This window comes from Hyaena hyaena, unplaced genomic scaffold, assembly GCF_003009895.1.
Source record: "Hyaena hyaena isolate Hyena2069 unplaced genomic scaffold, ASM300989v1 scaffold_53, whole genome shotgun sequence".
In the NCBI taxonomy this organism is placed as follows: Eukaryota; Metazoa; Chordata; class Mammalia; order Carnivora; family Hyaenidae; genus Hyaena; species Hyaena hyaena.
Genome location: NW_024080686.1, coordinates 3,021,635 through 3,042,376, shown reverse-complemented (window position 1 = coordinate 3,042,376; position 20,742 = coordinate 3,021,635). Strand labels below are relative to the sequence as shown.

Below are 20,742 nucleotides of genomic sequence, written 5' to 3'. Positions count from 1 at the left end.
GAGCTTAAGGCACACAGAAAGGGGCTTTGAGCCCAGCCCTTTTTACGTGGCATCTCGACAGAATCATGCTCAGTGATCAAAAGAGCGGGATGAGGCGCCCATACCCCACCCTCCCAAGGCCCTGTTCTGCTCACCTGACAGCTGACTGGCACTCCCAGCCCAGAGGATCCCGGCAGCTATAGCAGCTCAATGCCTAATATGGACGGAGCCACAAAGAGGAAGAAAAAGAACATTCATTGTCCTGCTACTGTGTACTGACCATGCTCCCTTGCTTACTAACATGTCTGGTGGCCAGGGGAGCGATACTGTGAAGCCCATTCTAAAGATGACAGATTTGGGGCACCTGGGTGGCTCAGTCGGCTGGGTGCCTGACTTCAGCTGGGGTCACGATCTCACTGCTGTGGGTTCGAGCCCCGCGTCAGGCTCTGTGCTGACAGCTCGGAGCCTGGAGCCTGCTGCGGATTCTGGCTCCACCTCTCTGCTCCTGCCCTGCTCACTCTCTGTCTGTCTCTCAAATATAAAATAAGATATAAAAAATTTTTTAATTAAGATGACCAATTCAAGTCTTGGAGACAATAAGTAACCTGAAGGAACTCTTGTTCAAAGAAGAGAATTGGGGTACGTTGGGGGCGAAGGAGCAGGGAAACGGCGGAGGGAGGGGAGAAACCCGAAAGGAACAAGGAACAGCTGCACAGGAAAGTTTTCACGCTCAGAGAAATGGAAACGTACAGCCCTACGCAAACATCGAAGCTTTAATCTACAAGCAAATAGAGAGGATGCACCCCACGCCCTGTGCAATTAATGATGCATCAAATCCTAAGAAGGAAACGCGGCAAATACGGATGGAGAAGGAACACGGAGAATCGCATGAAAGTTGTGCGGCCCTTCTGTCAGTCTGCGGGGGACCACCGCCCACCGATTCGGGGACTCCCCAGGCCAGAGCTCCGGCTCACAGACAAAACCACGCGCCAGGCGAGGGGCGCTGGGAGGGGGGCACTCAGCGGGCTGAGGTGGGGGCGCCGCTGGGGCTGTCTGACCTGTTAGGACCCGGCCGTCATCAGACGGGGAGCTGGACGGCCTAGCTCAGGGTCAAACACAGAAGCTGAGACACAACCTTCGCCGTCACGCGCAAGAGCCTGGCCGGGGTAGAATGGGAAGGGCGCGCGTGACCCCGGGCAAAGCGTTTGCCTCCCTGGGCCTCGGTAGTTCTCATCTGTAGAATGGGCACTCTGAAGCACCGACTGGTCACTATGGAGAGCAGGAGGGGCAGAGAGTGCGGAAAGTGCCGAGCATAGCACCTGGCAGTCAGTGCTAGATCCGAAGATTCACCTGAGAAGAATTTCAGATCGCAAATGGCCAGTGAGAAACGATGTGTAAGGCGTTGAGGGGGAAACCAGGGAGAACTTGGGCCAAGGGGCCGGTACTCAAAGTAGGCCAGAAAGGAAGAGGAGGGCGTTTTGGTCGGGCAGATTTGGCAGGACACATAATAAAGGGACGAGAGTGTGCAGGGAAATGAAAGCCCCCTGAAGACAGACAGAAAAAGGAGTTGATCTTACAAGTAGTAAATGGTTCATAAGACAGCACTGGGCTGGAGTAAAAGCAAAACTGAGGGTGGAAATCAGACATTGTTTTACTAGATACCAGCCAGTCCCTGAAGCTTCAGAGCTAGGCATTTACGGTGATGGAAGTCGTGTTTTAGGCAGGTCAGTCAGACAGATAGATGTTTGGGATAAAACTAGAGGCCCTGGTAGGTGCAGTTTCTTTTTTTCTTTTTTTCAAAAAATTTTTTTAATGTTTATTTATTTTCAAGAGACAAGAGTGTGAGCAGGGGAGGGGCAGAGAGAGAGAGACAGAATCTGAGGCAGGCTCCAGGCTCTGAGCTGCCAGCACAGAGCCCGATGCGGGGCTCGAACTCATGAGCTGTGAGATCATGACCTGAGCTGAAGTCAGACACTTAACAGGCTGAGCAGCCCAGGAGCCCCTCATAGATGCAGTTTTGATCGGACCCTGTATATCTGCTTGTTTTTAAGACTAAAGCACAGAAAGTTGAACATTCTGTACCTAGGAATGCAGCTGGATGGCTGGTGGACCCCACAGGAGATAATCAGGTGTGGGTCTATTTCACCAAATCAACCTCAAATAGAGTCCTACGTCAGTTCAACTCCCAGAACTAGTACTGCATGTCCACTGGCCCGTCGGACCCCAGAAGCACCTATGAACTTGACCAGATGAGTGAAGCAGACTGATCCCAAGTGAGTTTGGGGTCAACCAAGGCGGGCCATCGCAGCACGTTCTCGGTGGCTGAGACGTCCATCCCAAGCCATTCTCCTCCCGTCGCACCTCTAAACCAAGCTGCGTCACTGAGAGCACTCAGTTAGAAAGAGCAGCAAGCTCTAGTTCGGGGTGAAGGTCAGTGAGAACAAGCGTGCGGCAGGCGCTTCAAGGAAGATCAAGGATGATCACAGGCGGAGACTGAGAATAGAGAGATGGTTCTGGCAAAAGTGGACACACGGAATATACGCGTCACCTCTCCTCCCTCCCACACTTCACCTGGAGGACAGCGAGGAATCCGGAAGCAAAACATACAAACGCAAAGCAAGGAGACTCGGCAACAGCGGACAAAATGTGTCCCCACGCAGTTTGGAAGATGCAAAGCAGAAGTGGAGATAGACTTTGAAACAAAGTAAGAACTAAGGCTCCACTGGGAAGCACAGCAATTCAAACCACAACAGAAGCCAGAAAAGGCTTAGGAATTGGAGGCAACACAGTGAAAAGTTAAGGCTGAAGACCTGGCCAGGGGCAGGGGGTGGGGGGAGGGGGCAGGGGTGGGGGGGAGGGGAGGAGGAGGTCAATCCCTCCCCACTCTTCTCCCTCCCCCCCTCCCTCAGCAGCCTCCTCCCTGTCTCCACCAGCGTCTGGAGGGTTTACTCAAGGAAAAAAAAAAAATCACAGAGAATCTGGGCTCCAGGATACAGCTGACAACTGGCATCCGGGACTGAAAACTGGAATGAGTTCACTCTACAGCGCCCTCCCCTCTCATTCCTTTTCCCTATTTGGTCCCCCCAAAATGCTGACACTCGGGCTTAAGGATGGACAGACACTGAAAACAGGGAGTACCCCCAATGCCACAGATCCACATCTAATCTCGTCCCACAAGGGAGCACCCCCAGCTACCTCGTAGGTACAACTTTCACAACCTGTGCCTGACCCTCAACTGGGAGCAGACATCCAAAGATCATCAGCATCACAGAGGTTTTGAGAAACTCCTTTAACTTAAGGTCGAGACCGAAAGAAACAAACAAATAAAGGAGAGCCCACACACCAGAAAAATGCAAAGGATAACACCTACCACAAATTCCTATCCTCAGGAACACTGTATCCACGAAACAGGAAAAGAACGCTAGATGGTCAACGAGGAATGTGTCAGGGCGAGGGGGGATGTGGGAACCCTCAGTACTTTCCTCTCAATTTGCTGAGAACCTTAAACTGCTCTAAAGAAATGCAGTCTTTAGAAAAGAAAATGTAAGAATGCAGAAACTGAAAATGAACTCTTCTAAGCCATTTAAATAGTAATAGAAACTCAAACTTCACTGGAAGGGCACAGAACTGAAGGTAGAGACACAAAAGATAAGAAAATTAGAGAATAAATCCATGCTCCAATAGGAGTTCCAGGAAAAGAGAACAAGGAAAAAGGAGGGAATAATATTCCCAAAGAAATCATCTAAAAAAGATTCCCAGAACTGAAGAATTTAAATTCCTGGATTTACCCAAGTGCTCGGCATAATAAATGAAAAGGGAGCATCATCATGAAATTTCAGAACACCGAGGATCAAGAAAAGATCCCAAAGAAAGATCCAAGGAGAAATCAAATGACACATTTCACACTGGCAATAATCAGAATGACTTTGGGTTTCTCAACAGCAATATTGGGAAATGATGAAATAATGCCCTTAAAAATTCTGAGGGAAAATGATGTGCTATCTAGAATTCTATACCCAACTAAAATAACAACCCAAAGTAAGAGTAGAATAAAACCACTTTCAGAAATTCAAGATCTCAAAAAAATAAATAAACAAACCCACAAAGAAACAAACAAACATGAACCGTATCTCCCAACTATTCTTTCTCCAGAAGCTACTGGGGCACAGAAAATATTGACTGATGCAAAGACATGAAACCCAGAACAGGCGATCCAACAGAAGGAGAGAAACGACTTCCAAAGTGTCAAGGACAACAGATGGGAAAAGGACGTCTCCAACATGAAATCAATGAAACAGATTTGATTATCTGATGTGTTGAACTACGCTGAAAAGAGCTTTAGAAGTTCTATCAGAGGGGCGCCTGGGTGGTTCAGTCGGTTAAGCATCCGACACTTGATTATGGCTCAGGTCATGATCTCAAGGTCTGTGAGTTCAAGCCCCATGTCGGGCTCTGTGCTGACAGTGCAGAGCCTGCTTGGGATTCTCTCTCCTCTCTCTCTGCCCCTCCACCCCCCTCAAAATAAATAAACTTTAAAAAATAATTTAAAAAGTAGTCCTATCAGAAGATCAGGGTGAATTATTGATATGTCCACAAAAACTCAAGTGAACAAAAATAGAGACAATTAGTGGCTGCACGAAACATAAGATGTTGCACAGGAATTAGAAACTTAAGTTAACTGTAGCTGTAAGTCTATGCTGAGTACAGATTCAAACGAAGCTTGTGATCAAAGGATTTTGGAAGGAGGGGTAAAGGGAAGTCGAGCGTGCATCCGACGGTTTGTTTTAGGGGCAGAAGGGAGGAGGCCTGAGAAAGAAAGCCACAGTCCAAATGACAATGAAATGAAAATGAAATGAAAAGATGGTCTAGAGATTAACAATTGTAGCACACATTACTATTTGTAAATTTAAGTGGTAAATTCCAGAAAACGATAAAAACACAAAACTAAAAAATTAAGACAGTTGTGTGTAGGCAGCAAGACCCAGAGTAGAAGTAGGTGTTTTTCATTTTAAGGTTATAATTGGCTGACCCATTTAAGGTTCTAATAATGATTTATTTTTTTTAATGTTTTATATACTTTTGTGAGAGAGGCAGAGACAGAACATGAACACGGGAGGGGCAGAGAGAGAGGGAGACACAGAATCGGAAGCAGGCTCCAGGCTCTGAGCTGTCAGCCCAGAGCCCGATGCAGGGCTTGAACCTAAGAAATGCAAGATCATGACCTGGGGCGAAGTCGGACGCTCAACCAACTGAGCCACTCAGGTGCCCCAATTGTAACTTTTTAGACTGTGTTCATATTCACCCTTATGAAAAACTGAAGGCTATGTTTAAAAACTAAAATGCAAGGCATCTGAGCAGCTCAGTCGTTTAAGCCTCCAACATCTGCTCAGATCATGATCTCAGGGTTTGTGAGTTCAAGCCCCGCGTCGGGCTCTGTGCTGACAGCTCAGAGCCCGGATCCTGCTTCGGATTCTGCGTCTCCCTCTCTCTGCCCCTCCCCCACTGATGCTCTGTTTCTCAAAAATGAATAAATGTTTAGAAAAATATTTTTAGTGGCGCCTGGGTGGCTCAGTCGGTTAAGTGTCCAACTTCGGCTCAGGTCATATCTCACGGTTCGTGGGTTTGAGCCCCGCGTTGGGCTCTGTGCTGACAGCTCAGAGCCTGGAGCCTGCTTCAGATTCTGTCTCTCCATCTCTCTCCAACCCTCCCCTGCTCACGCTGTGTCTCTCTCTCTCTCTCTCAGAAATAAATTAAACATTAAAAGAAAAATGTTTTAATATTTTTAGAAAACCTTCAGTGTTTAGCTATTTCATCTCCTCGTTTTAATTATTTTTCAGTCTGTGTTTTAGAATGTAGATAATGTATTTAGAATGTTTATAATATAGACTCTATACTGCGGTCCGTGGATGCAACTTATAAATCCATATATATGTATGTGGAGAGAGACCCAAGTTTGATCTAAAAAGCAAGAAAACCAGTATTTGCTTAGTAGCTACTGTGTGCTAACGCCTCTGTGACAAAAGCATTATCTTCATTTTGCAGATGAGGATGCGGGGTCTGAGATTTAAGGCATTTGTTGTTTTCACATCCTTGTTATTTCCTTTAGCAATGTAAGCCCCAGGAACATCGTATAATCAAAATAGCAGCTATCATTTATTAGGGCCACTCTGTGTAGCCTCTTTTCTTGGTTTACATCATTTTCATCACGGCTCTAAAAGCCACATGGCATGGTTCTCTTTTCACTTCAGGAAACAGAGGCAGCGTGAGATTAAGTGGCTTGTCCAAGGCCCTGCATTTTGGACAGTTTCAGAATGTCCAACGATGGGCCGGAGTATGACAATCTTTGCTGTCAAGGAAGCCGGTGACTTCAGAAAGGAGAGTGTTTTAAAGTTGCTGAGGGTTTTTCATGGCATTCACTGCCCAGCCACACTAAAACTTTTGCTTAGGAAAAAAAACTGCCTTAGGCTCTTTCTTAAAGGTGCTTGACCAAACGGAGAAGAGGGTGGGGGGGCTGCCAGAACCAGAAAATAACGCCTCCGTAATGAAAAGCCCCATTTAAAAAGACATGTTTCTAGCCAGACAACGGAAACCGAGAGCATTCTAAGAATGTTGCCGGAGGCAGGTCTGCGGGAGGTGGGGGGGGGGGGGGGGGGGGGGGGGGGGGGGGGGGGGACAGACCACCACCCCGAGAGGCAGGCAAAGCAAACCAGTGACCAGCAGCCAGCGGGTGGGGGGTCTGGACAGTGTCCGCCTGTCGGCCTGATTGGCCGTCCCCTGGAGAGTAAAGCAGGAGCCTCAACCTCCAGCCCATTCAAAAGAAAATATTCTAGCTCTGCCTCTCCTTGCACAGTGACTTTTTCTCTTTCCTTCCTTCCTTTCTTTTCCCCTTGCAGAATAGAAGATCAAACGGTTTGCCCAAGAGGCAGAAAATCCATTTATCTTCAAAGGCTCCCGGACATTTACTGGGGAACCCGGAGACGTGTGTCCAGCTAACCTCTGGGCCTCTAGTTATTCCCCTTTCCTTTCTTTTTCTTCCTCTTTTTTTTTTAATGTTTTTTATTTATTATTGAGAGACAGTATGAGCAGGGGAGGGGCAGAGAGAGGGGGAGTTACAGAATCTGAAAGAGGCTCCAGGCTCTGAGCTGTCAGCACAGAGCCCGATGCGGGGCTCGAGCTCACAAACTGTGAGATCACGACCTGAGCCGGAGTCGGACACTTAACAGACTGAGCCACCCAGGCGCCCCGTCCCATTCCTTTCGGAGCACGTTACACTGTGCTGTGCTCGGTCAAGTAAGGAGGCGCCTCTGCCCGAATATGTGAACAGGCTGGGAGTCCCGGGAGGGGCGAGCACACACCCCCTAAGATAACGCGCAGCTGTGTGTACCCCGGGGTGCTGCGCACACGACATTCTGCTCGTTAACATAAAGCCGACACCTCGCCTGCGGCACACGTGTCCCATCCGGCTCCCCTCCCAAATGCTCGGAGCTGTTGGCTCAGTCCCTGCGCGCAGAGACAGAGGCCCACGACGTGCTGAGAACAAGCCCTCTGGTCCTCTGTCATTCTGTCCGGTTAGATGGAAGCCAGCGCGGCTCTCAGAGAAGGACTCGCAGCTCCCTTTCAGTTCTAATAAGCCTCTCAGGAAAGCTGCACTTTACCAACTTCAAACAATTGCTCAAAGTTGGACCTTACAAAGCGTTCATAATCCGCTGCCTGCTGGCTGGTAAAAACCATGTACTTTGGATGAGGGCCACCCAAGGCTTAATTCATAGCTATGCTGTTTTTAAGCTGTGTGACCTTGGGCAAGTTACCTAACCTCTCTGGACCACCGTTTCCTCATTTGTGACATGAAGAACTACCTTCCGGAGTTGAAGGAGAGCCAAACAGACGAACATATGGAGGGAGTTGGCACACGGATGTTGGTAAACTCTAGTTACCTGCGTAAAATGGGAATTAACTGCCCACGGCTCTCATTGCTAGATGCCAAGCGGAGATGTGGCCTCCATCTGACTCGCTGCACTCCTGTAAAAGTCGTTAAGCCTCTGGCTTCCTTTAGGGGGGCACCGACTGAGACACCGGCCCAAGCAGGCACCGGGCTCTATGGATCTCCTCCCCCTTCTCTCAAAACCTGAAGAGGCGCCTGGGGGAGCTCAGTCGCTTAAGCGACTGACTCATGATTTCGGCTCAGGTCATGATCTCATGGTTTGTGGGTTCAAGCCCCGCATTGGGCTCCGGGCTGATAGTGCGGAGCCTGCTTGGAATTCTCTCTCTCTCTCCCCCTTTCTCTGCCCCTTCCCTGCTCTCACTCTCTCACTCTCTCTCTCAAAATAAACTTTAAAAAAATTAACTCCTGAAGCTCCTTAATAGCAGGAACTATTCTAGTCTCCCCTTTATTCCCCTGGGACACTGTAGCGCCCCCCCCCCGCCCCCCAAAATACCTCCTAAACGAAGGGTGTGGGGGAGGGGCCACTGGCGGTCACAGCGAGGACTGTGGAAATGCAGCACAGTCCCATCTGAAAGCTGTCGGGTGCAGAATTTGACACCCAGCGGTACCAGGTAAATACACCTGGGGTTTTAATTCAGGCCCCCCAGGATGCCATTGCTCTAATCGTTCCAGAAAGCATACTAGCTACTGCCCTCCCCCCACGCCCCGGGCATTACCTGGACTCACCTCACTGCTTTCTGTTCCAAGCAGGGTCAGAAGGGAGCCCTCCCAGCCGAACACCCAGGTACAAGATGTGCACTTCTGTTCTGTCCTCACGAACACACTGCTGCTGAGGGCCCCGTGGGGGCCTGTGCTCCCTTGGGCTTACACCGGAGCCAAACTCATCGCTCCCTCTTCTGTCCCCCCACCCCTCCCAGTACCTGTGTCCCCTCCCCCCCACCCCCCCGCAGGTGCTGACCCTGCTAAGACCACAGGGTGCGTGTCTCCTACCCCGCCCCCCCCGGGGAGGGGGTTGAGCAGCAGCCAAGTTCACCCATCTCTCCATTCCCTCCAGAGTCCGGGGCGCTTTCTCTCAGAGAGCAGATCTCCAGCCAGGAAGGGGTGGGTGACTGTGCTAATTGCCCGGGCTGCTGGGGTCCTCTGACCCCCCACCCAGGCCACCCCCAGCTCCAAGAGAAGACCCAGTTGAAGCCCTGCGGGGTCTCAGCACCAACTTCTGCCCTAAGCTACACATTGACACCTTGCGGCCCCTATTCTGCCCTCTCTGTGAAGAGGAGAACTTTCCTCTTTCAGAATCATGGTTTTCAGCCTTAAAAGTAAAAAGCTTAATACTTGGAGATAGAGCAGAAATCTTGCCTTCCCGCTTGGAGCTAAGGGCGAGCAATGAGCGCACCACACCGAGTGGCGGCAAGAAGGTGGCTTCGAGGGAGACCGAAGAGAGTGGAAGTTTCTATCTCAGGTCAGTCTCAAAGGGCTTCCGCGAGAAGCTGAATCGGAAAGGATGGGCTCCAGTTTGCTACAAAGAAAGAAGGGGATTCTGGGCAGAAGGTGGACGGTACGCCCACGCCTGGCCCGGAGCAGGGACACGCCATCGTGTGCCTGGGGACAGGGGTGCTTCCAGATGTAGGCATATACGGTCAGGGAGGGTGACGAGGGGCCAGCTCAGACTGAGCCCTGCCAACGTGCTGAGGGTCAGCTGTGTGGACCCAGGAAAGGACTCTGCAGACGCGATGAGGCTGTATCTCAGGGGGGCTTCCGCAGGAAGGTGTACAGGACGCACTGTGATACACCACAACCCAAAGACCAGCCCCACGTGGAAGAGGAAGGAGGGGAGGCGGAGCTGACTTCAGGCGTGCCCAGCGCTGGGGGCCCTCCAGCCCCGCCCTTGAGGGCCGCCCATCTCCCCCTGACATCTGCCGCACCCCTCCTGTGAGCAAAGTCTCCTGGGTCTGGTACCCACTGTCCCGTCCTTGACTAGACAAGTGACCATGGCAGAGAAGAACGAGGCCGTGTTCTGGAGTCAAAGCCTGGAGTTCAAGTCCCCGAGAGAGAAAACCCTCCCAGAGCTGCCTGCCAGGCTCCGTCTCCTTCCCGTTGGCCGTCTGACTCCACTGCAAATCACATCCACGACACCCCTGCAGACCTCAGACGCTCGGCCCGCAGGCTCCCTGTCCCGCAGGTTGACAGCCTTCCCCTTGACTCCTGCTGACCTTCAGGGCCTCACGGGAAGGTGCTGAACGTGCCCCCAGCCGGCCACAGCGACACAGCACCCCCCCCAAAGTTGCACCAGAACACCCCCAAAACCCCAGCTCTGATCTGAGCTGCCATGAACCTGTTCCTTGCTCCTCCGCTCTTCCTACAGCAAAATTTAAGAGCCTTTCAGCCACCAGACGACGACGGTGACATTTCCAGTTGCATCCAAAACTTCAAAAAACCCAAACAACAAAAACCATAAGCACAGCCTTCTGGAGCCGCGGGTTTCAGCCTCATTCTGTAATTTCCACAGGCGCGGCGGGGCCCTCCCGCATGAAGAATGCGGGTGTCCGAACAGTCGGCCCTGAATATATGATGTGGCCATAAACGCATTCAGACCGCGGAATGGTCTCCTATAAACTCTTTGACAGTCCTCCCGGCAGGAAACGGCATTCTAATGTAGATTTCTCCGATTTTCCCTAGAGGAACCCATAAACTCCGCAGGTTGCTCCTTCAGGAAGAAAAGCCGGGGGTGGGGGGCCAGGGATTGACTTCTCCCACGAGGCTGTCCTGTCTCCCCCCAACCCCCAGCCGTGCAGACATCCGCTGACAATGTCCTAGCGCTTCATCTGAGACCGTCCCCAAGCTCTCTCCGCTGGAACTACAAAGCAGTATGTCCCTTCAGCGGCAGTGACGGCTGAATAGGGGCGAGGTGCCTTCGGAAGAAAGCCAGGCAAAGATTTTCAGGGCAGAACAAACGACTGAAAAACTCTTCTCCAGAAACAACCAGGCAGGACCCAAAAAGCGCTGTGTCTTTATACATGATGCATGTATACAAGATACACAAGATATAGGGGCGCCTGGGTGGCTCAGTCAGTTAAGCGTCCGACTTCGGCTCAGGTCATGATCTCGTGGTCCGTGGGTTCGAGCTCCGCGTCGGGCTCTGTGCTGACTGCCAGCTCAGAGCCTGGAGCCTGTTTCGGATTCTGTGTCTCCCTCTCTCTCTGACCCTCCCCTGTTCACGCTGTCTCTCTCTCTCTCTCAGAAATAAATAAAACATTTAAAAAAAAATACACAAGATATATACATGGTATCTTTAGCATATCATATCCTAACTATACCCACTGCTGCTTCTGTGTCCATTTCTTGTGCAGCATTAATTACTTACAACCCCCTTAGATACCACTCCGAACAATAAAATAAGAAGACTCGGCCACTGGTGGAAGTCACTCGGCGTACCTGCACCTAACTCAGCGCTATGCTCTCCCATCCTCCGCCTGACCACAGTCCAGTGCTTTCTTTCCCACAAGCAAAAAGCCAACGCGACCCCTTCCAACCCCAAGCGGGGGCGCTGCACTCCCCAAAGCCAAATGGCACCGTACCTTAGGGAAAGCTGGTCCTTTCAGGCAGCCCGTAAACAAAGCAGCCCAGGGCAGCCTGTACCCCGCAAAGAGGGAGCCCTTGCAGAGGCTGACACCTCCCTGGGGCTGTGCCTTTGATCGCGTGGGGAGCCCTTAATGTCCCTGAGAAGAGCGCGGGCGCGGTCAGCCTGACACCCTGGCTCCGGGCCCCTGCCCAGAGAAGCGGTGGCAGCCAAGCCAGCCAGGGGAGAGGCGTCTGAGCCAATATCTGCTCCCGGGGCTGCAACAACCACCAGAGGAAAAAAAAAAAAAAAAACTTCAGCCGACCTTCCAAGTCGCGTTCCATCCGCCCCCTGGGGCTCCTGCTGGGTCAGATGGCAAATGCCACAGTTCTCGGTCTTCTTAGCACTGGAGCGTTTTGCTGGGTCAGAGCGCTCTCCACGCAGGTACATACCAATCTGTCAGGCTAACCACCAGCAGTTACACGGAGTCGTTTTAAACAACAGGAAAGTTTTGTGCTTGGAGGGGAACGGCGTACTCTTGCGCAGAGAACAAAGGGTCAGGAGCAGAGCCTCGGCTTTGCCCGCAGGAAGCCGGCAGCCCCGTCGGCCTCGGGTGCCGGGCTGACCCAAGGAGGCACGTGCCCTTCAAAAGGACCCCGTGAATACCAGGATCACCCCCTCCCCAACAAGGAAAGCTCCCCTGAGAGATACAGACGCACACCTTCCTTAGACTTCTCATACTGAAATCACTTCTGGGGCGCCTGCGTGGCTTAGCTGGTTTAGCGTCCGAGTTCAGCTCAGGTCATGATCTCACTGTTCGTGAGTTCGAGCCTGGCGGCCGGCTCTCTGCTGACAGCCTGGAGCCTGAAGCCTGCTTCGGATGCTGTGTCTCCTTCTCTGCCCCTCCCCCGCTCATGCTCACTCCCACACACGCCGGCGCTCTCTCTATCAAAAAAAAAATTTTTTTTTTAAAAAAAGAACGAAAGAAATCACTTCTGGGGCGCCTGGGTGGCTCAGTCGGTTAAGCATCCAACTTCGACTCGGGTCATGATCTCACGGTTTGTAAGTTCAAGCCCCGCATTAGGCTCTGTGCCAACAACTCAGAGCCTGGAGCTGCTTCGGATTCTGTGTCTCCCCCTCTCTCTGCCCCTCCCCTGCTTGCACTCTGTCTCTCTCTGTCTCTCAAAAATAAATAAACATTTTACAAAATTTCTTTTTAAAGAAATCACTTCTGCTCTGGAAAGAAAACGCCAGCTCTTGGCCACAGCTGTCTACACGACCCTGTTGTGACAGACTCTGAAATCTAAGAATCCTGATCTGATCCTAATTAAAGAAGGAAAGGAACAAAATCATGGGAGCTGACTACCTTTAACTAAACTTATTTTTATCTTCTCATCGGGGTCTTCTCTTTGCCTGCAAATACGACTCAGATGTGACCCAGGGGTATCCGTGTCATCTACCTTTTGTGACAAAGGCCAAAGGGCTGGATTATTCTTTTTTTTTAATTTTTTTTTTTTAATTTATTTCTAGGAGAGAGAGAGAGAGACAGCGTGAGCAGGGGAGGGTCAGAGAGAGAGGGAGTCACAGACTGAAACAGGCTCCAGGCTCTGAGCCGGCAGTCAGCACAGAGCCCGACGTGGGGCTCGAACCCACGAACCACGAGATCATGACCCAAGCGAAAGTCGGACGCTTAACCGACTAAGCCACCCAGGCGCCCCAGGGCTGGATTATTCTTGTCCGTGCCTCAGTCAGCAAAAAGAGTTCTCAGCTGCTTCTAGGTCCAGTTCCCAAAACGTACTAGGGGCTACAGGGTGGAAGGAAGAAGCCCCATATCACAGAGCTATTCCTTCTCCGGCTGAGCAGTGTCTCCCTAAAAAGGGCTGGAAGAGACCCCACTCTTTCCTAACCTTCCCAGCAAGGGCCAGGGCAGCACCCCCTGGTGGTTTTGCTTGAGCGAGGCTCCGGGAGTCCAAGCAAAGCCGTATGCAGCACCATGGCTTTGTCCATCTGGGGAGGCAGTCGGGCCTGGTGACCATGCACAGAGGACCCGCTGCAGCGTCCGCCACTTGGCGCGATGCCTGTAACGGCGGGTCACTGAAGCTGGACACTTCAGGAATGCCCACCAAGAAAGGAACATGTAATGTCGTCTCCGATACCCACATGCACAAAAGCTATCTACACAAAGAGTTTTCAAATAACGAGGATGTACGTTGGATATAACACGCAGCAGCAAAAAAGTTTTAATTGTTATACGGGGCTCCTGGGTGGCTCGGTCAGCTGAGCGTCAGACTCCTGACTTCCACTCATAATCTCACTTCACAGTTCACAGGGTGGAGCCCCACGTTGGGCTCTGCGCTGACGGTGTGGAGCCTGCTTGGGATTCTCTCTCTCCCTCTCTCTCTGCCCCTCCCCTGCTCTATTTCTCTCTCTCTCAAAATAAGCAAACATTTAATAAATAGTTATAAAAATACAAATAGGAGAAATATACATGTACATGTATATTTTATGTAATATATATTATATATGTTATATAAAACACATCTATATTTACATATTAGTAATACCATGTTAACATTATCACATTAATGTATTAAGTAGTATTATATAATATAGATTATGTATTACTCTATATTACATGTAACATATATTATACATTATATATAATTAACATATATATTTATATTTATATATTGAAAAATGTCTACAGTGATTGCCTCTAAATGAAAGAATTCAAGATTTCTGTTATCTTTCCTATACTGTGCTGACTTTGTGAATGGACGTAAATTGTCACCATCATGAGGAGAAAATGAGCGAAGAAAAATTTGTCTTTGTTAGGGCTGCATCACAGGACCTTTGAACCCATTATGCTTTTTCATTACTGTCAAAACAGGCTTTTGAGGGGTGCCTGGGGGCTCAGTGGGTTGAGCATCCGACTTCAGCTCAGGTCATGATTTCACGGTTCGTGGGTTCGAGCCCTGTGTTGGGCTCTGTGCTGACAGCTCAGAGCCTGGATCCTGCTTTGGATTCTGTGTCTCCCTCTCTCTCTGCCCCTCCCCTGCTCACGCTGTCTCTTCTCTCTCTCTCAGAAATAAATAAAACATTAAAAAAAATTTTTAGAAACAGGCTTTTGATGTGAAAATATCGTCGAGGTGTGTAAGGAGGAGAGAGAGCTCAACACATCAGTTCTGTAGGGGTGTTTCTGGGGTGAGCCGATCTTCTGAATGCAGGTCTGCAAACCCCATAGCTCTCAATGCCAATCCATCTCCTTTCCACAAACCCCTTTCTTCCATTCCACATCAAATGCCATTCTCCCCAGCCACATCCCCTGCACATTAAATATGACAAGCACTGACGCAGTCCCCATACAAGCAGCCAACGCAAACATCTGAGACTGATGTGTCTGCTTTATCTTTCTCTCTGACCTCCAAAGCCTGACATGATGACCCTCAAAAGGCAGAAGAGTCTCCATCTGTCCAACAAAGTGTCCGGGAGATCACGGTAACACCGTTAACAAATAAATAGGCCTTGGCGCTTAAGAAAATGTTTGCATGAGTATTTTTCACATCACTTGAGAAGCGCTTTACCTGTACAAACGGTGAGGTGTTACACGCTCACTGTCACAGCTGCCAGACGCTGACTGCTCAAAGCCTGTGCATCCCCTACCCACCCCCCGTCTTGTTAGGGCTCCCGTTCTCTGTGCATACTGCGCGTTTCGTCCGCCTGGGAAGTCCTCACCCCTCATCTGTGATACGAACTCCTACTCATCCTTCAAAACCCAGTTCTAGCATCTCTTCTTTTATGCGATGGCCATGACCTCCCCATACAGGCCTGACCGCTAAACTTCTTTGATTAGGTTTAACACACCTCCAGAAGCCAGACTCGAGAGACAGACTTGTGGCTGATGCAGATAAAGGGGACTGCGGTGTGGAGCTTACCCAGAGGAAGCCAAATGGTCCCACAAAAAAGAGACTCGGGACTCTGGCATATGTTAAGTGGAGAAGCAGCACTGTAAATAGGGCACTTCTCTGAAATACTGTATACACGGCACTTGGCCCCTCCACTCCCATCCTGGGGCCACACGCAGAGCATCAGGACACAGGCATCATCCCCAGGCAAAACGCACAAACTTGATATAAACAGAATCAACTAGGAAGTAGACCCGCTATTACAGACATAGTCTTGCATACAGAAAGCTCCAGATACCGGCTGATTTGGTCCTGGGCACCCGAGGAAGCAACACCTGCCAATCCACAAAGGACCTTCCCTCTCCTTCTTACACACACATGAAAATCCAGAGGTCGCAGCATCCCAAGGACTGAAGCATGAACAGAACAGCCAGGAGAAAACGCAGGGATACAAAGAGAATCAAAACAAAACAAAACACAATGACTTTGTTATCCTCTGAGAGACGGGAGGGCCATGCTTTGTCACCAGCCCATTCAACAAGAGACCAAACAGTGCAGAGAAGGCGCCCTTCGAGGTGACCCAGGCCGTCCTCTGGTTTTAGAGCTGAGGGACAGTCTTGGGCCCTCTGGGCTGTTATTAACAAAACCATCACACAGAGAGGAGCTTCAATAAAGAGCATTTCTTTCTTACAGTTCTGGAAGCTGGAAGTCCAAGATCAAGGTGCCCATAGATTTGGTGACAGTGAGGAACTGCTCCCTGGGTCAGCCGTTTTGCTGTGTTCTCACACAGAGGAAGAGCCAAGGCAGCTCTCTGGGGTCTCTTATAAGGGTACTGATCCTATTCATAAGCTCCTCCCTCATGACCTAATCGCACCCCAGAGGCCCCACCTCCTAACACCATCACATTAGGGCTTAGCTTTCAACATACCAATTCGGGGAGGACAGGAACATTCAGTCTGTAGCAGGGACCCATGGCTGCTGGGGAGCTGAGGAGGAAGAAGGTGGGAAAGCCACATGCATTTCCACAGCCAAGAGTTTTAGCCACTCTGTTACGTTGTTCCTATATACAGTCAGTTCTGCTATAATGCTGGGTTTTAAACTGCAAATTCATACCAACAGACTGATACATTACAGAACAATGTGACCACTTGGTGAATCTTCTGTGTGCTTAGAAGTGATTTCTTGTGCAAGAGACACTAAGGTGAATGCAGAAAAAAGGTGCCCAGCTCAACAGCACTGCTTCACAATTAGCAAAACGCACCCCTCGCACGCAGACCAGCTACCACCAATCACTGCTCGTGCTAGGAGCCACGCCCATCCCCATCTGGTGTTAGAACCTTCCACACAATTCCACACCTCCCTCCTTTCCCTCCTTCACCATAACTCACAAGCTGCAAGGCTTCCAGTGCCCAATTCTGCACACAAAGTTTCATTCGTGTATCTTACACTTCACAGCAAAGTTCCACGTTTATGGTAGTATTTGTGTATTTCCTAACCAGTTTGCATCTGTAAAACTGTGCTTTCGTTTGCTAATAGGATTTTTTTCTTTTTTTTCCTCAGTGTGTCATTATGAACTTTTTGAGTGCCGTGCCCACCACCCTGATTTTTCCATAACCCCCTTATTGTACAATTTCTTACGATGCAGTGATATTTTAGGAACGCATATGTCTCATTATAGTAGAACTGACTATATAATGTATTACTCTATTTCTGCAAACAAACTAATTTCAGGAGTTTCTCTGATCCTTAAACAAAGACCCAAAGGGCAAGGCAGGCTGATTCTGGTTTGGAAAATGTGATCGCCACCACTGAATCACGCACCGGTCGCTCCTAGTGCGTTATTTCTGCTGACCCCAAAACTTTCATCTCCTGCTTGACCTTTTCCCCACACTGATGCAGCTAGAATCTCTTCCTGGGAGAAGGCCACTTGTTGGGTTTTGTTTGCATAAAAGAAATCTGCATATCATCCATTCCCCAACCCCCCCACCCCCCAGCCAGATACAAAATAAAATTCAAGCATACATAATGAAAGTTTCACTCCTGGCTTTGCTTTACAAGAAAGTAGCCAAGTCTCAGGGGGAGCTGTGAAGCTTGCCCCCGGGCCCCGTGCCACCCCTCACCCACCTGCTTGTTAGCTGTGTGACCTTGGACAGACTCCCTGACTCTCTGAGCTCTGGTTTTCTCTGTCGTGAACAGAGATAACAAGGTTTACTTCAAAGAGGTTCTGCGAGGGGTAAATAAGATAATGGAGTAAAGTATTCAGCGCAGTGGCTGGCACTTAACGTGTTTGTCCATTTATTTCCTTTTTCTTAGGACTAGGCAAGCTAATGTCTTTGCCGCTCACAAATCTATTTCCTCATCTGTGTCCTATGTTACTAGCCTACATTGAAATCCCCTTCCCTCCCTGACTTCACCTCTCATTTGGAGCTTAAAAATTGCAAAAAAAAAAAAAAAAAAAAGTAATAACTGGGAAGGTACAAAGCCCCTTAACTTTGGGGACCACCTCTTTTGGCCCATGGTGGCCAGTGGCCAGGTTCTCTTCTTTTGCCTTTCCTTGCCCTTAATTAGCTTGGAGCTGTCCTTTACTCATTCATTTGCTAGGTGCCCAGGCTACACTGGGTAGTCGAGTGACTTCTAAGAGCCTCCGTTTTCTCAGCAACATGAGGATGATAACACTTGTATCACAAGGTCGGAAGGCTGAAATGACGCTACGGCTATAAGGCACCTTTACGCTGCCTAGCACACAGTAGGTGCTCAACAAAGAGTAGCTTTTACCTGCATCATCCCTGCTGTCAGGAAGCTTAAACTCCAAAAGCATAAAGACCCTCCCTTCCACTGCGTGAGCACAGACCTGCTGTGGCTCCTTGGCCAGGAAGGTTTGCAAACCTCTCTCCTACGGACCCAGACAAGCTTGAGCAAACGTTTCACTGGGTGTGAAACAATGAGGCTGGTTATGCACGCACAGGACTGAAAAGGCGGCAGGCTTGCTAAGGTATGATTCATCACTGCCTGCTGCAGTAATTAGAAGTATTTTGGTTGGTTCTAGGTCAGAATGACCCAGTTACTGCACGTTGTGTTTTTGGGGTTTTTTGTTGTTTTTTTTTCCACTGTGAAAGTCTGTGGTGAACTTTAAAATAAAGCTTGGGAAAAGATAACTTGCTCTGTGCCTTTTGCTCAGAGGAAAGACATTATCGGCTCTGGCCCTCAGAAACAAGCCCTAATCACAGAAGCCATTAATGGTCAGTCTTGGGTTTTACCAGACAGAAGTATCTTTTGCATGGAATCTCCCAACCCCCGTCAACTCGAGTTCCTAGAAACTTACCCGTCTGTTTCCCCAGCACCAAGTATAAAATAAGCACCAAGAAAGTGTTTATAGAAGAAGTGCTCCTACAGGCAGTTAACTTTCCCAAAGTAAGGGAAAAAACAGAATGAATGACCCAGAATATGTGATATTTGCTAAACTCTCCAGGAATAAAGTAACATTTTCTACTCTATTCCTGCTGGTGGCGGCTCATTGGCAAGGATGGTTTCTACATGTGTAATATGACCTGCTAAGGGACCGAAACAAGCAGAGTCATAACAGAAGGCAGAGAAAACATACACAAGAATAGAAAGTGAGATCACTCACATCCTTGACAACTAACAGCACTGTAATTTTTTTGAATGCAGCAGAAAAAAGACTGGAAGGGAATACATGAAAATCTTAACAGTGGATGTTTGAGGAAATGGAATTATAGACAAATGTTTTCTTCTTCCCAATTTTCTGTATTTTTTTCTAAAAAATTTTCTAAAATTTTTTTTTTACAAATGGTCACATGCAGTTTGTATAACTGCCTTTTGGGGGTGGAGAAGAGGATGCTAATCATGACAGCCCATCAAGATAGAGCCCACCATACTGAGCTGTGCAACATGCAACAGGTGAAGGGGGGCCGAAGCGCTGCAGCCACACCGACCTGACGCTGCCACTCCGTACCGGGCAGGCCCTGGAGCCTCTGAAACAGGGAGCCTCAGGCTAAGTGTCTCTTTGGCAGCAGTCTTTGGCTCTAGCTCAACAGCTACTCGTGCATTTCAGGTGACAATTCTCCTGGGGTAAACTGGACACCCTACTGGCGGGCTGAGTGGGGAGCAAATGTCCCCAGACTGATCCTCGAATCCAAGCCCTGAGTCCCCGTCTGAAACTGCCCCCTTAACACCAGCCCACCCATCTATGGAATTCCTTCTCCCTGGAAATGGACTGACGGGGGGGGGGGGGGGGGGGGGGGGGGGGGGGGGGTTGTTACAAAGTTCAGAGCTGGGATGGGGTGACCCGGACACAACTTCTCTGACCCAAGAGAGACCTGGCATGCCCCTGCTCCACAAAGACCAAGCTCACGGTCTTTCTAGGCCAGCCTCGGGTCCTAGCCGCTCCAGGAAACTTCCCAGATGGCTCCCATCCCCGCCTCTTAACCCCTTTCTTTTTTGGAACTATGTATCATTAAATCTGAACAGATACAGAAGAACACGTGGAAGATACCTGAAGATACTTGTTACGAAGACTCATGATACAACGAATAGCCTTGGGCTTCCACCAGTTTAAAAACAAGACCATCATGGGACGCCTGAGTGGCTCAGTCGGTGAAGCGTCCGACTCTTGGTTTCAGCTCAGGTCATGATTTCATGGTTTGTGAGTTCGAGCCCCACATCGGGCTCTGCACTGAATGTGTGGAACCTGCTTGGGAGTCTCTCCCCCGCCCCGCCTCTGTCCCAACCCAGCTTGCTTGCTCTCTCTCCCTCCAAATAAATCAATGGAATGAATGAATAGATAAAATATTTAAAAATTTTTAAAAGTTGAAAAACAACATCAGATAATAGCAACCAAACCCTGGTGAGCTCCTCATTTACCACACCCCACCCCCCGCCCCCAAGTAACTGGTATCTGAAATCGTATTCTTGCTTTATAATTTTAACATTTCATTTAAATTTAACTTAATATTAACCTGAAATCTAACACAATGTAACGTTCTTTTCTTGCTGTTTGGCAGAGAGCAACTTTAGTGTGCATAAGAAACACCCAGAGGTCTTGTTAAAAAGAAACTGCCTTTGGGGCACCTGGGTGGCTCAGTTGGTTAAGCAGCTGAGCTCACAGTTTGTGGGTTTGAGCCCTGTGTCGGGCTTTGTGCTGACAGCTCGGAGCCTGGAGCCTGCTTCAGAATCTGTGTCTCCCTCTCTCTCTGCCCCTCCCCCGCTCACACTGTGTGTCTCTCTCTAAAAACTAAATAAACATTAAAAAAAAAAAGGGGGCGCCTGGGTGGCTTAGTCGGTTAAGCATCTGACTTTCGCTTAGGTCATGATCCCGCGGTTCGTGGGTTCGAGCCCCGCGT

General features: G+C 49.5%; 1 protein-coding gene across 6 annotated transcripts in view; it reads right to left on the bottom strand.

Annotated features, from left to right (window-relative positions):
• The window catches only part of GREB1 (growth regulating estrogen receptor binding 1), a 149,311-nt gene that overhangs the window by 77,432 nt on the left and 51,137 nt on the right, over positions 1-20,742 (bottom strand). Inside the window, exon 1 of one of the 6 annotated variants that reach the window (XM_039231044.1) lies at positions 11,497-11,704. The exons of the other annotated variants lie outside the window; for them this stretch is intronic. The gene's annotated coding sequence lies outside the window, so the exon portion shown is untranslated. Of the gene's footprint in view, positions 1-11,496; positions 11,705-20,742 lie in introns of those variants that run through there. 6 annotated transcript variants of the gene reach the window in all.